The sequence below is a fragment of the Orcinus orca genome, chromosome 1, assembly GCF_937001465.1.
Source record: "Orcinus orca chromosome 1, mOrcOrc1.1, whole genome shotgun sequence".
Taxonomy (NCBI): domain Eukaryota; kingdom Metazoa; phylum Chordata; class Mammalia; order Artiodactyla; family Delphinidae; genus Orcinus; species Orcinus orca.
In genome coordinates, this window is record NC_064559.1 from 189,791,866 (window position 1) to 189,806,868 (window position 15,003).

Sequence of the window (15,003 nt, forward strand, 5' to 3'; positions counted from 1 at the left end):
TGACAGACAGGAGAGCTCAGGCTGAAAGAGTGACAGTGGTGAGTGCAAGGGCAGCAGCAAGGGGAGTGCCAGGGCTGGTCAGGACTCATACCAAGAATTTCTCTGACCCAGCTCCCACCCAGAGGCTGTGATGGCCCTCGGCCCCGCCCCTCCCCGACCTCAGCCTTGGGAGCCAAATGTCTGGCGCTCACCAGGCCACTGGAGCTATGCACCCCGTTCAGCTCTCTACAGCCTCCAGGGAGATGTTCCCCTGAGTCCTCCCTACCAGAAGGTCAGGGGAAAGGGGACCTCCCCATAGATGTTCTGCATCATCCCAGGAAGTGGGCTGTGGTTGCCAAGTCCAGTACTGAAATACCTCTCAGGGCACTGCCACCCGGCCTCATGACCGGGCCTTGCTTACACACCTCCTGTGATGGGACACTCACTATCTAAGTCACCCACCACAGGGAGGCAGCCCTGACTGTTAGAAAGCCTTTCCCTAGACTAACCTGAAAGCTGTCCCTGTAGCCTTACTCTTCCATCCCAGGCACAACTGCTGGGCCACCCAGCCTGAATCCCCTTTTCCCATGGCAGCGCTCTAAATATTTGAAGGAATGATCATGGCGGTTCCTTCATTCATGAAATATTTACTGGAAGATAGCCATGGTGGCTTTTATCATCCATCCATTCATTCATTCATCCTACCCTGGGCTGGCTTCCAAGGATGCAGCTGTGACACAGCCACGGTCTCTGCCCCCAGTATAGTGGGCGAGGCAGGTGAATGGACCAGCAGTGACACAAAATGTCTAAGTGCTATGATGGGGGATGGTGAGGCAAATGGCTGTGGAGCCCAGAGAAGGCGCCTTTGGGAAGGGAGGTGGAGGTGAAGGGAGCAAGTTTCAAGTGGAGGGAGCAGGAAGTTCCGAAGTGGAGAGAGACTCCACAGCACGCTGGGGACTGAAAAAGAGAAGGGAGAAGGCCGGGGGGCAAGGGAGGGGCGGGGTGATCAGCACAGCACCGAAGCCATGCTGCCCACAGCACCCTGCACCCCTGCTCCCTACCTCAGTTACCCCCATGTCCTGGATGGTCCAAGAGGCCAGAGTCCACCTCACCTTGGTGTTCAGGTAAACATGAAACTCAAGGACACAGGAGCCAGGAGCAAAGTAGAGAAAAGGCCACGAGGGTCTCCCTAGTCTGGGCCCAGGGTAGGGACCCAGGCCAGGCAAGAGGACAGAGTGACCCACTTTGCTACCCCGGAGTAAGAGCCAGGCCCTGGCCAGGCTCCCCACGTGCAGCGTGGGGTCTGGACCTCACTACAGTCCAGCAGAGCGGAATCACTAACCCACCTGCCGAGGAGTTCGGTGAGGCACGTTCATTCACATCCCACAATCCCATGGGGAGGGGCTTACTGGCCCTGCATGGGGGCTCCGTGACTCATCCAGGCTCACACAGGTCTCTGGCCCCAGTGCTCAGCCTGTGCCCAGCCCCCTCTGGGGCGGTAAACAGGAGGCCAAGATGGGAGCGACAGGACAGCCCTGTCCAGGTAAAGGTCCCTGTGGTCAGACAGGAGGCAGCCTTGGCTCTGCCCTGGTCTCAGGCTCAGGCCCAGGCCCTGGTCAGGCCTGCCCAAGGCTTGATCTCTGGGGGCTGGGGTCACTGGGGTTAAGGTCTCTGCCCAGGGTCAGACAGACCGAGGTTAGAGTCCTGCCCCAGGGACTCAATGGCTGATCCTCTACTGCCTGCGGTCTCCAGTGTGCTGGGAGTTTTGGGGGGGGGGGGCGGGGGGTGGTGCTTGCTGTGGGATGGTTGCTCCCTGGAGGCCTAGAGGGGTAGACGGGCTCTGGAGTCAGATGCACCAGTTCACAACTTGGCTCTGACCCTGAGCGGCCATGTCCTGGGCAAGCCACGTAACCTCTTGCGCCTCAATGTCCTCATCTGTAAAATGGGGAGATAACGGTACCCCTCATAGGCTGGTTGTGAGGGGTCAGTTACCCACGGGACGGGCATTCAGCAGAGTCAGAGCCCCATCGATATCAGATGTGATTCCCTGGCAGCCCTGAGGATGTCATCAACAGAGAAAGCCCTGGGGTGACAAATCTGGAAGTGAAGCTCTGACATTCACTCCCTTCCACACTATGTGATCCTCCCCATGGCTTTGACCCTTTATATGTAAAAGGAAGATTGTGACGCCCATTTCATAGGACTGTGGTGGGGATGAAATGGCAGTATGAGAGCCCCTCCCCCACCCCGATGCCTGGCACCAGGGAGGGCCCAGGGAATGAGGTTGCCCCCCCTGCCCATGGAACTTGCCCCAGGCATTGCTGCTTGAGGGGCCTGGAGCTAGGCCAGTTTGGAAGGTATCTGGTGGGTCGGCTGGTTGATAATCCTATAAGCTGACACCCAGCTCACTACCTGTACCAGGTAGAGAGCAAAGTGCTTCACACAGCTATTATCCCCCTGAACCCTCCTAATACAACTGCTGATGCCCCCATTTTACAGATGAGCAGGTCAGAGGTGAGCAGTGACTTGCCCAAGGCCCCACAGGTGGCAAATTGTGGAGCCCAATTAGAACCCAGCCAGCCTCCCCGAAGAGCCTGTTCTCTCAGCCACCCACCCTCCTCGCCAGCAGTAGCAGAGATGAACAACCAGAAGGTGACAGTCCTGTCTGTGATGATGGTGCCTGAGGAGACAGAACCCTCTACTTTCCCTGCAGGAGACCCCATGACTCAGCAGGAGGGGGCTCGCCATCTGGCCCCGCACACGGATTCACTGTCTAGGGCAGATCTGCCCGGGACACCATCTCCCACTGTTTTATTTTATCTATTGAGCTGAGCAGGCCTGCAGAACAGAAGGTGGGCACAGCATTGCCAGCATCCCTACGAGACGGGAATGGAGGAGGGACGGAGGAGGGATGCACTCCGCAGTCAGCGCTGGATGTTGAGGACGCCCACCTGGTATCAACTGAAGAAAACATACAACGTGAGAGCTGTTAGTTTCAGTTTTATTCAGGGATCTTACTGGGGACTATAGCCTGGGAGACGGCCTCTCAGAGAGCTCTGAGGAACCGCCCCAAAGAGGCAGGGGGAGAGGCCAGTATATATGTGATTTTAGCTAAGAAGTAAGTGCAATCCAGCATACATCTCAGTAGAAGGTCACCGCTAGTCACGAGGAACAGATATCTCAGCTAAGGATTTTAGTGCTTTTCTCAGTATGGGAAGATGCAAGAATCTGGGTTCATAAAAAATGCTTCCTGAAATGTATCTATCTAAGGGCCTGTCTTGACTATTTTTCCAAAGCACAGAGCACCTCATCCTGTTCTTTGTCTTGAATTCCGTTCAGGGTGTCCTGTAGGTCAGCGACGGCAGTGGCTAATGAGTTGAGCCTTGTAGAACTGGGTGGCGGGTAATTTTGTTTTGCACCAGGCCCCCTCCTTTGGTGACTTCCCCCGCCCCTTGGCAGCTCAGTGACCTTGTTCCTTCTCCCACTCATGCTCTGCACCCAGGAACAAATCCACTCTCAGTGTGAATGTGGACAGAGGGGAGATGACCATTATTAGGGCTCACAGAGAGTTCTCCCACTTCATGGGAAGGGGCTTGTGGTGACAAAGAGACAAGCTTTGGGGTATATTGGTCTCAAGTCACTTAACCATTTGGGATCAGTTTTCTTGTCTATAAAATGGGATGATACGTATTGATAATTCTTGAAGCTAACTGAGGGATTCATGGGGATTTATTCCACTACTCCTTCCACTTTGTGTATGTTTGAAATTTTCCATAATAAAAAAGTATTTAAAAAATGGGATGATAAATCCCACCTTTGGAAGAGGAGGTAGGATAATACCACATGCAGAGAGCTCAGCGCTGGGCAAGCCTATAGCAAATGCTCAGTGAGTACCAGCTGTTACTGTTATCATTAAAATAAAAACCATCCAGTCCAAGCCCCTGTAACTGTATGGAGAGAGAAACTGAGGCCCAGAGAAAACAAGAGATGGGTTCCAGGTTCCAAAGTTGTGAACGGGGGCGGCCAGAAGGAAGACCCAGGTCCTCAAGGCCTGCATCCCTCACCCTGATACGTCTCAGCCCTGCTGGGGATTTCTGGGTGTCCTCAGAGAAGCCAGCAAACCTCTGGCTTCAAAGGGTAATTTTCAAAGAGAGGAAACACTCCCTGTCTCTGATATTAAACATAGAACCAGGTCAGTGCCCTAAAGGGGCCCCTGGATTGGGAAGAGGCTTTTGGGGAGGGAGCTCAGACACCCATTGAGCACCTACTGCATGCCAGGCATGGTGCCAGGCACTTAAGTCAGACAAGGCTGTGCTCAGATCCCAGCTCTGCTGCTGATTTGCTATGGCCTTGAGCAATTCCTTTACCACTCGGAGCCTCAGTTTTCTCATCTGTGATATGGGAAAATAAGAGCCACTCTCTGGGAGGGTGAGAGGAATAAATGTAATAATTTACATGGGGCACCTGGCGCAGTGGGAGCTCACACACTCTAGCTCTCTTCCTCTCAGCACTGACTAGACTGGTGACCTGGCTGACCCCTGCCCCCCTGGCTCCACCCCCTCCTCTGCTGGAAACAGCCTCAGAACTTTACACTCCTCCCCTGCACAGCAGCCCAGGGTCCAGAACACCACGTTTTCTCTGTCTGCTCCTTACAGACCAACAAAGGCTCATCCTGAGGGCCAGGCTGGGGGCACAGTGGGTGCGGAGGCACGAAGGGGGAGGGGGGGTTGCTCTTTGAGAAACAGTCAGAGGAGGGGCCAGTAAGCATGACGGGGAACAAAGAAAATCTACCCTTCACTGATTCAAGACCGGATGATGGTGGTGAGGATGATGATGGTGATGGTGGTGAGGATGACGGTGAGGATGGTGAGGATGGTGATGGTAGTGGTGATGGTGGTTGTGGTGAGGGTGATGGTGAGGATGGTGAGGTGCTGATGATGATGGTAGTGGTGATGGTGGTTGTGGTGAGGGTGATGGTGAGGATGGTGAGGTGCTGATGATGATGGTAGTGGTGATGGTGGTTGTGGTGAGGGTGATGGTGAGGATGGTAGTGGTGGTGGTGGTGAGGTGCTGATGGTGATGGTAGTGGTGATGGTGGTAGTGGTGGTGGTGCTGAGGTGATGATGGTGATTCTTACGGTGCAGATAATAGTGAGGATGTGACTGTATCAGGCAGTTATATGGCACCACTATGTGCCAGGCAGTGTTTTAAGTACTTTACATATATTAATGCATTTACTCTTTCCAACAACTCTAAAAAGTTGATATCAATATTATCCCCATTTTGTAGGTGAGAAAACTGAGGCATAGAGAGGTTAAGTAACTTGCCCAAGGTCATGTAGTTGGTAAGTGACAGTATTGGGATTCAAACCAATCTGGCTCCAGAGTCTACGTTTTTAACCACAGTGCTATGATAATAATGACAGTAAAACTATGGCCACAAGTAAAAAGAGCAGCCAAGCATTATTAAATGTTGAGGACGTGCCAGGAGCTGTTCCAAGCACTTTATATTATCTCATTTAATTTTCACTATATTCCTTTGAAGAAGGTAATAATTCCCCTCATTTTACTGATGGGAAACTGAGACTCAGAGTAATTGGTCCAATGGCTCTGTGATGAAGCTAGGATTTGAACTTGGCTCTGTCAGGCTCCAGAGCCTGTTCTCTTCACAGCTTTGGATGGTACAGGATGCAGTCTGGAGTCTGGAAACTCAGGATCAGGCTTGGCTCAGTTCCTCACTCACTGTGTGACCTTCGGCAAGCTGCTCACCCTCTCTGGTCCCTTCTAGTCCTCAGAGTGCATTCCACCCCATCCAATGTGGCAGCTGCTGCCCTCCCCCGACAGCACCTGCCACCTGTGCCCCGCAGCCTGTCTCGGCACAGCCTTCAGGAAGCCTCCACGGCTCCTTCATAACCACCAGCGGCTCCTCCATCCAGCGTACACCTGTGGGCCTTAGGCCACGCCCGGGCAGCCTTTGAGTCCTGACTCCTCCTCTATTTGTTGTGCCCCTCAGGCACATTTTACTAATAAGGGAACCGAGGATCAGAGAGGCTGAGCGACTTGCCCAAGGTCACACAGGAAGTGGAAGAGGCAGGACTTGAGCTCTGATTCTCTGGCCCTGAGTCCAGTGCGTTTTCCACCGCATCTGGACAAGCTGACTCAGGAGCCCCCTGGGATTTGCAACATGTTCCTTCCCCAAGGATCAGCCGAGAGCTGCCTGCTGCCGAAAACTGATTTCTGCTGCCTCAGAACTTGAGGCCCTCAGGTCCCCGTGTTAATATTAGCAGCAAATATGAGGTGGAAGGAGCGAGCAAGTCAGACAGAGAGAGAGAAATTAAATGGCTCATTGAGAAACAGAGACAGAAATATCGAGCAGCCTTTATGAAACACAGACACCAGGTTCACAAACACATAAACACACACACATTCACACATAAACACACACACATTCACATAGAAGGAAGGAGAGAAACACACACACAAGGTGAGAGATGGGATATGTGGAAATGAGATAATAAAGAGAAAGAGGAGGGAGAGAAAAAGGAAAAAGCAGACTCAGACAAGGAAGGAAAAACAAAGAATAAGAAGTAGCCACAAGAAGATCAAGATAGAAATATACAGAAACGGGTTGAAAGGTACAAAAGCCCACAACACATTTACAAAGACACAGTTACAGACACCCTCACATGAAGAGAGAATGTGAAACTCAGAAAGAAACAGAGGCTGGGCGCGAGAGAGACTTAGAGATGCACAGCCAGGCAGAGGTGGACAGTCAGACAGACAGCCATATGGAGAGACAGAGGCGAGTTACAATAGACACAGGCAGAGGGAAAGAGGACCGGGTCAGGGAGACAGAAAAGGCCATAGTGAGTGAGAAAGAAGAGAGAATGAGAAGAGGATAATAGAGAGAGAGTGATGGGGAGGTCATGAGAGAAGCTGGAGGGGAGGGAGCTGGAAGGAGGCAGGAGCCAGCAGCGCCCAGAGCATCAGATGCTCAGAGCTCACGCCTCTCCTCCACTGCCTGCAGCCCTCTTTTTTCCACCACCTCCTGACTCAGCTCACAGGAGCCTGAACTGTCAGCGGAGTGGAGACAGTCACCCTCCCAGATCCAGCCCTCCCAGACACGCTTGGCCTCCATCCAGGTGTTCTGGGCGCATCTGCATTGAGCAAGGCTTTCTCCTCCAGTCTTCACCCTTTTTTTTTTTTTTTTTTTTTTGACTGCACCACACGGCACGTGAAATCCTAATTCCCTGACCAGGGATCAAACCAGTGCCCCTGCAATGGAAGCTCAGAGTCTTAACCACTGGACCGCCAAGGAAGTCCCTCCTGTGTTCACCTTGAACCAGACTCCCTGATAGAAGGACAGAGACCTGCCCAGCATTTGCACCCCAAGCCCTGGCCTCAGAGCTGCTTGGTTCTACTGCTGGTTTCTGAGTCACAAGGACTAGGGGTGGGTACAACCCGCATCCCCTCAGCAAACCTCTGCGGGCACCCACCATGGGCAAGACACAGCCCCTGCCCCAGGGACCCCCAAGTGGGAGGCAGGCAGCCCCCCTCACTGCTGCATGACGATGGTGTCACCTGACCTCTCAAAGCCTCAACCTCCACCTCTGTGAAATGGGGATAATGGGGCTTCCCTCTCAGGTTGATGAAAAAGTCAGAAGTGGACGCTGATGAAGCGCCTGACACAAAATCTGGCACAGAGCAGGTGCTCACTAAGCACTAACTTTCTCTCATTAAGAAAGTCTGAAAAATACAGCAATAAAGGCAGAAAGTGAAACATGGCCAATAAGAGTGAGGGGGTCCTGGGAAGGGAGAGGTAGGTCATTCTAACTGGGTCAGGAGAGGCGCTGGTGACATTTGAACCAGACCTTGGAGTATTTAAAAGTGAGAGACAGGGGCTTCCCTGGTGGCGCAGTGGTTGAGAGTCTGCCTGCCGATGCAGGGGACACGGGTTCCTGCCCCGGTCCGGGAGGATCCCACATGCCACGGAGCGGCTGGGCCCGTGAGCCATGGCCACTGAGCCTGCGCGTCTGGAGCCTGTGCTCCGCAATGGGAGAGGCCACAAGAGTGAGAGGTCCGCGTACCGCAAAAAAATAAAAAAGTGAGAGACAGAGATGGGGGGATGGTGAGCATTCACCTCCTCAGGAGGGTAGATGCTGATAAAATTCACTCTCCTGGCCACTTGGATAAGTTTGGACCTACATAGGTCGGGTAGGAGCAGAGAGCTGGATGGCTCTGCATGAGTAAGAGAGAAGAGCTTGGAGTTCCCAAAGGCCATCAATTAAGCGGGGTGGGAAAAGGAGCAGTGAAAGGAGGGGAATGCCACCATTGTCACAAGTCAGGTCACAGAGTATGAAATTGTCAGGGACTTGAGCCAATATTCCTAGAGCTGAAGAAGACAAAGGGACCCCAAGAAGCTAGCTTAGACGTTATGACTATATATAAATGCATATTTTCCTAGAGAAAAGATCCATAGTTTCTATCAGGTTCTCAAAGGGGTCTGTGTTAGTCAGGACAGGCCAGAATTATGCTTAGTAACAAACAGCCCCAAAGCTCCCTGACTAGGAGTTTATCTCTTTGTCTGTCATGAACTACACTGTGGGGCAGGTGACTCTCCAGGGTCCCACATGGGTTGACTCAGCAATCCAGGCTGCTCTGAGCTTATACCTCAACTGTCTCAACATGCTGCCTCCATGATCTCCAACAAAGAAGAAAGAGCTGGCCCACCTTCCAGGGACCTCTTCCTGCTGCAGCCCACATGACACACATCACTTCCACTCACTATTCCTTAGTCACAACTAGTCACATGGTGCACCTCACTGCAAGGGAAGCTGGGAAGACTTCCATGTGCCCAGGAAGGGGAGGAGAGCTGGGTATTGATGAGCACCAGTTATGTCAGGGACCCCCCCCCCAAAAGTTAGGAGCATTAGCGCTAGAGGAGTGAGTCCCAAACTCTGATTTATAGACTATCTGACTCAGATAGTATCCTAAAAGCTTTGGGGAAATGCAGATCCCAGGCCATGATCTTAGAGAGTTATGTGCTAAGGTCCAGGAATCTGTATTTTTAACAAGTTCACAGGCAAATGTACAGAAACAGTTTGGCAACCCCTGGAGTGGAAGGTCCTTTGATCACAGCTAGGGGTTGCCTCAGAGGTCATCCCAGGTTAGAATCTTAAACTGCCTTCAACTGGCTTGCTCTCCACTCTCTGTATCTTTATGCTGCTGGGGTGAAATTACAAAGCCCTCTGTCAAGGTTGATGCCTGCCATCACCCAGAATTCCAGAACCCAGGCCTGTGCTTCTCGTGACAACGCTAAGATCGGGCCCATTTTGCTGATGGGATACCCCTTCCCCAGTAGATATTGTTCTCTGGTATTTTCCAGGACAAGTGGGCCTTTAAGACACAGGGTGCTCAAAAGTGCTCAAACACCTGCATTATGGTCAGTTCTCTCTTGGCCTCTGTTGTTTGATTCCTCCCAGAGAACAAGATTGGAAAGACAGTGCTAATTTAATTTGTCAGAATGAATAAAGATAAGATAGTAACCGAGGGTGATAAAGTGCTGGGAGCACATAATTCACATCCACAAAAGCTGGGCTCCTCCCATCCCGACAGCCTTCCCCGCACTGGAGCTGATTAAGCTGGAATGATGACAGTTAATTATCTTCCTCTGCTGCTGAGGAAGGCCGGCTTCCCCCAGCCAGGCCATGGGCGTGAGGGGGTTTATAAACGGGCAAATGAGATCAAGGGGAGGAAGGAAGGAGCAGAGGCTTGTGGACCCCTCTGGGGTCAGCATTATTGTGGGCGAGGAGGGCACTTGGAGAAGGTGTTCATTAGTTAGCGGTTCACCAATCAGCCCCCCGGGCTTGGAGTCCGGTGCTCCTGGAAGCTGTTTCCGGGGCTACCTGAAAGCAGGTTCATCACTGAGCCTAACGACCTGCTGGATCCAGAACATGGGCAGCAACACCCGTTGTGTTCACAGAGGGCATCACTAGTGCTCACGGGACATTCACCTCCCTGTGCACAAGGAGGCTTTTCATCGGTGCACACAGGGATGTTGCCCATCAGCGAAGGAACACGTATTTTCCTGGTACACGTTGAGGTGTGCATTGGTGTCAGGGCATGTGGGGATTCCAGGGGGCTGGTTCAGCACTGCCCACATGGTGTGACGTAGAAGCGCCCACATTCAGACAGCCCTGGGGAGAATTCCCTGCCCAACTGCTAACTAGTTGCGTGACCTTGGCAAAGATTTTTCTCTAAGCCTCAGTGTCTTCATCTGAGGAATGGGGACAGTCGTAGCACCCACTTTATAGAGTTCCAGGGAGGACCAAGAGATGGTGCCTGGAAAAAACCTGGCTCGGCCCCCAGCCCACAGGAAGGACTCCATGATCACGAGTTACCATCAGTGTCATTACCGTGAGGATCACATGGCTCCTTTCCGGGTGAACATGGGGCACATGTTTATCTGTGAACATGGGGGGAGGGGGCCTGATGCGCTGATTCATGGACCTCGTGGGCAGAGACATTTATGGCCACAGGGAGAGACCTTTCTTTCACCTCCAAGGTGCCATGCCACCCTTCCTCTGTGGCTCAGACAGTGAGGACTCTGTGCCCAGCCGGAAGGGAGGGAAAGCAGGTGAAAGCCATCCCTGCAAAGTGCGAGACCTACTTTGCTGGAACTGGAAACAATTTGCGGCAACACAAAAAGGGGCATTAGAGAGAGAGGCAGGAGCTGCAAAGAAAGGGAAGAACTGATTGTGGGAGAGCAATTGAACTGCAACCACAGCCTGGAATGAAGGGTCCGCATGCAGGTGCCCTGCCCCTGATGGGGGGAGGGGAGGAGCAAACCCCACACAATTGCAGAGATTCCGTGGCTAAGCTTTAGTGTCCTTTTGTGTGGAGCCTAAAATGAAGACAGCTGATCTTGGGGCCTGGGATGGGGAGACCCTTGGACCTGGGTCAGATAAGGCTGGAATTATGGGGGCGGTGAGGGAAAGGGCAGAGTCACAGTCAAAGATCAAAGGGATTTGGAGCTGAGAAGGCTGTACCAGGCACGGGTTCAAGGAGTGACCCTGGCTGTGAGGGGGCGTTCAGGGAGCAGGACCAGGTGGGACTGAGCGGAGCCGGGAGGCTCAGAGGGAAAGGCTCAGATAAGACTGTGAACAGGGGGACGGCAGGAGGCGGTGCCAGGTGTGTGGGGAGCCCAAGGGCTGAGCGAAACAGCAGCCTGGCTCTTAGACCTGCACCCGAGCCCCAGCTCACGACGACTGGGCTCTGCGACCCCTTGGGAGATTGGGCGGCCTGGACTGAGGAAATGTAACAAACCCCACTCTTGTGGGGTGTCAACCAAGAAGACGCAGAAGGCTACAAATAAGAAAAAGCTTATCTGTGGGTCTTAGGAGCCGCAGTTCGGGAGACACACATTCAGGTAAAACCTGAAGTGTTCCCGGGGAAGAGAAAGAGTCAGGGCCTTACAGAGGCAATGCCACGAGGTTAAGTTGTCTGGAAAGAATTACGATCGACCCTGACGCAAGAAAGGAAATACTTGTCCTCAAGGGATCAGCTGTCATGAGTTATTTTAGGGTAAGTGTCCGATAAGTACCCTGAGTTTCTGGAACCTTGGGCGGATGTTCTGGGTGCCTTCGATAAGACAATAAGTGGTCAAAAGGTCAGATTCCATCCGAACTGGGACGTCCATAAGTCTCACTCCCTCCATGACCTCCTGGCTCTATTTAGAGAGCTCTCTTAGCAATGCCAGTTCCATTTTGATTTTCCTTTCACAGAGAGTTGGGGATAGAAAAGCTTGTGGACATAACCCAACTCCATAACTAGACAGAAGGGGTTCCCAGGTCTAGGGGTGGGGAGTGATTGTTCAAAGTGTCTGCAGCCGTTTGGATCTCTTCAGCAAATATTCACGGCCTTCTGCCCTACTGGTGCAGAGCTTGGCCCTGTGACCTGTTTGGGCCGAGAGAGTGTCAGTGGATGTGACAGGTGGCAATTCTGAGCCAAGTCCTTAAGGAGCATCCCATGTTTCTACTCAGCCTCTTGCGCCTGTACCATTTTCCATGAGCAGAGCACGCCGTCAGGAGCCACTGACCCACAGGGGTTCGTCCCAGGGCCCAGCAGGAAGGGCACGTGACCATCACAGGACTGGAGATACATGACACAGTAGCCGATATTCTATTCATGAATCACTCGGTTTACCGCACACAATTAGCACACAACATGGGTGAATCAAAGTAGGGATAAAAGGGGTAACAAACCACTTCCAGGAGAAGTCCTGGGTGAAGGTATGTCAGCACGAGCAGTGATCTCAGTCCAGCAATGGGTCTCGCAACAAGTGGGAGTGGGAAGCCTCCTTCTGCTCCGACAGGGCCTCGTCTGGCAGCATCTCTCAGCAGCGTGGAGTCAGGTCCTCCCGCGAAGAGCCTTCCAGTCACTCAGCTTAGCAGTCTCTTTTTAAGGAGGGATGGTCACCCCAGGAGAGGTCTTGATTCTATCAGCTTCTCCTTCTGTTTGAGTGATGTACGTGATCCATCAAACGTCTTATCTAAAGCAATACTCTTAGCTCATCACTCGAAGACACTCGCAGTCCCACAGGGAGCATTTAAGACGTCCCATATGGAGTTCACGTTGGCCACGGTGACTCCCTTTTGAACTACTTATCGTACCTTAAGTCCTATAAGTTTCACACAAGATGAGTAGGAGTCAAAACAACAGAGGACGAGAGGCTCATGGAGCAAGCCAAAACCCAGCCCAAGGTCTGCAGCCAAGTGCATCCAACTCAGAACCCAGGACAGGCTGCCCAGCCAGGCCACAGACCCATGAGCAAGAAGAGCAAGCGCCCAGTGCTGGAATCTACGCCCTTCAGGGGGTGTTTCACACAGCATTATGATGACAATGTCTGTGTGATACTGTGATTTATAATGATAAATATCTATTTGGTCTTCATCCCCATTCCTGGCACAGAGCTCCTAAAACCTTTGGAATTTTGTAAGTGATGAGAGTAATAAGGGTGTCTTTATTATGCTAATGAGGCAACTTTTGGACCCCACCTAAAGATGGGGGCTGGTTGCCAGGAGAACCAACCATGTAATTAGAGGGTTAGAGTCCCATCCAGCCTCCCTGGAGGGGAGAAGGGCTGGAAATTGAATCAATCATCAGTGGTCAATGATTTAATCAATCATGCCTACATAATGAGGCCTCCATAAAAACCCGAAAGGACAGGGTTCAGAGAGTTTCCAGGTTGGTGAACACGGGGAGGTGCAGGAAGGGTGGTGCGCCTGGAGAGGGCATGGAAGCTCTGCGCCCCTTCCTACCTACCTTGTCCTATGCACCTCATCCATCTGGCTGTTCCTGAGTTATATCCTTTTACAATAAACGAGTAATCTAGTGAGTAAACTGGTTTCTGAGTTCTGTGAACCGCTTTAGGAAATTAATCAAACCCAAGGAGGATGCTGTGGAAACCTCTGATTTATAGCCAGTAGGTCAGAAGCACAGGAGACAGCCTAGACTTTCCACTGAAGTCTGAACTGTGTGCGGGGTGGCCGGCAAAGGGGACCCAGCCTCGTGGGACTGAGCCTTTACTCTGTAGGATCTGAGACTATCTCTAGGTAGATAGTATCAGAACCGAGTTGAATTGTAGGACACTGAGCTAGTGCTGGGAAATTGCTTGATGTGGGAAAAACTACACCCACGTAGGAATCGGGAGCAGAAGTACAGGCTGACAGAGCGCCACACAGCAAGTCAGGGGCTGAGCTGGACCAAATCCCACAGAGAATAAAGGACTCTTTCTCTACCACCTCTGTACCCACTAGGTCATCACGCCTCTGACATGCTAGCTAAGGTCTCACTCTTAAGAGGCTGTGTTTGGACGCTCCCCCGGGTATGCCGTTTCCCGGGAGACCCCTGTGAAAGGCTCAGGCTGCCTGGAAGGGATGTGCCAGTCCCCCTCCCTCTCCCCACAGCAGGGTCCCTCTCAGACCAGGCAGCGACACTGCGGTGACGTGGCGGGGTCAGCAGGCGGCTGTGAGGCAGAGCAAGCCCGGGAGGAGGGCTGGGCAGCAGCAGAGGAGGTGGTACCCAGGGCTGGGGGGGTCACAGGAGGGAGGATGTGCAGGGCGCCGGGTGGGCGCTGCACCTGGGGGACCACGCTCCCTCCAGGATGAGCTCTTGGGTGCAGAGCAGACTGAAGACAGGAACGGGCCCTGCTCCACACACGCTTCTCTGTGACCCTGGGCCACTGGCCTCGCTGCTCTGAGCAGGGCAATGGGGATAATAACAGCCCCCAGGACTGCGGCTCAGAGTAATAGACCCTGAAATATGCAACAGGCCCAGCCCAGAGCCTGGCAGGTGGACGGTCCCTGCCAGAGTGGGCTCCCTCCCCACCCAAACCTGTCCAGGACGCCCCAGCCGGGGTCATGGCTGCTGGGACTTGTGTCCTGCTCCCCTGCCTCTTGGCTGTGAGACCCTGGGCAAGCCCCGCCCCTTCCCTGAGTCTCGGTTTCCTCATCTGCAAAATGGAGATAATGATAGCATCTCCCTGCAAGTCGAGCTGAGGACTCAGTGAGACAATCCTCGTAAAGGGCTGGCACAGGGTCTGCACAGAAGGCACCCTCCATCAAAGGCAGCCGGCGTCACCCCGAACTGCGGGCTCTGCAGGGGCCTCTTATGAAGCCCTGGACCCACAGGAGGGTTGTTCCCAAAGTTATCATTCACTCCCGGTGTCCCTTCCAGAATCCCACGTGGGAGGTTTGTGGCTGTCCCTCTCCTGCCCCTGACACCTCCTCTCTCCGTTCCCATCCAGCTTTGACAAAGTGGGTCTGGCTCTATGTGGAGAAGGATTCCCGGTTCACGTGAAAATTTCACGGAAAACAACAATATCTTCTACCCGACCGATGACAAGAGCAAAAACATACCAGCATCCTTGCATTTTGCCTTTATGAACAAACAAGCTTTCCCCACGTGTGAGGGACTTGGTAAAAACTATTCAGGGACACATGGCTCCTCCTTTCAAGCCACAGTA